Genomic DNA, 1,212 nt, shown 5'->3' with positions numbered 1-1,212 from the left:
GTCTGCCCCTATAAAAGTGGGCAGTGAAGACAGATCCAGGGGGATGCCCTCTACATCTGGATCGGCACCATGCCACACCACCTACCCACCCAGAGGCCATGCTGGCGACCCCGCTCTGGACAACACCTTGCTGGAGAAGACCTCGACTGGCCATCGAGGATCAATTCAGAGCCCAGGATAGGTAGCTATCGCCCACCTTCCTTCCCCAAGCAAAGGACTTGGGCTCTGTTTCTCTTCCCTACCTGGACTCCAACCTTTCCACTGAGTCTCTTTCTCCTGCTACCATTGTGAGTGCTTGTGGGTGTGTGTGTGTGTGTGTGTGTGTGTGTGTGTGTGTGTGTAGGAACCAATAACTTCATGGGGCTGTGTAGTGTGTTGTATGTTTAATAAACCTGTTCTTCTGAAACCCTGAGTTGGGTTTTTGTCTGTTTCCTGTTTCCTCCTTGCCACCACTTATCTGCCCCCTGATCTCCCAGCTTTCTGCCTCAGTTTCCAACCCCAATCTCCCAGCCTTCTGCCTCTCTCTTTCCTGGCTGTCTCCTCCTTGCCACTGGGCTTTTTCCCTTGCTTCTACCCCAGCACCAGTGACCTTGAGTAACCCTGGGGCCACTTGACCTTAAGTAACCTCAGCCTCAGTTCCTCAGCCCAGCTTCTCTCTAGTCTATCGGTTCTAATCCCAGTCCAGGCAACTTTCACTCCTTACACTTTCACACTCTCATCTTAACCTTCCCCCCAGGTATCCCAAGCACACATGTACACACACCGTACCATCCAAGTTAGGAACTCACCTGTGTGTATGTGTAGGTAGGTGGTGTGTGTGTATGTATATGTATGCCATCGTGTGCATGATATATGAATTAGTGATCTGTGCAAGTGTACTGAGTGTGTGGGTATTGACAACTGTTTGTTGTCTAATTTTTGGTGTGTGTAATGTGTATGTGCTTGAATTAGTGATAGGTATGCATTTGCCTAGGCTGGTAATCTTGGATGTATATGTGCCTGAGTTGGCAGTGTGTGTATGTGCACCTAATTGATTTGTGTGTTTGTATATGTGCAATTGTGTCACACCCTTCCATCTAACAGCACAATTTTGAGAGTTGGCCTGACCCCACAGGGCAACAAATACACCATCTGTGCTTCATAGAATCATAGAATTGTAGAATCAATGAGTCGGAAGGGATGTAGACAGATCATTTAGTCCGACCCCCTGCC

General features: G+C 48.6%; 1 long non-coding RNA gene across 1 annotated transcript in view; it reads left to right on the top strand.

Moving 5' to 3' along the window:
* LOC109287846 overlaps positions 1–1,212 on the top strand; it is a 25,622-nt gene that overhangs the window by 17,294 nt on the left and 7,116 nt on the right. The window contains exon 4 of the long non-coding RNA XR_002094979.1: positions 1,005–1,012. This is a non-coding gene — a long non-coding RNA (uncharacterized LOC109287846). The remainder of the gene's footprint in view (positions 1–1,004; positions 1,013–1,212) is intronic.

This window comes from Gavialis gangeticus, unplaced genomic scaffold, assembly GCF_001723915.1.
Source record: "Gavialis gangeticus isolate Ggan-Ray unplaced genomic scaffold, GavGan_comp1, whole genome shotgun sequence".
NCBI classification, from domain to species: domain Eukaryota; kingdom Metazoa; phylum Chordata; order Crocodylia; family Gavialidae; genus Gavialis; species Gavialis gangeticus.
Note: the sequence above shows the minus strand (reverse complement) of the source record. Positions and strands in the feature narration are given on the sequence as shown.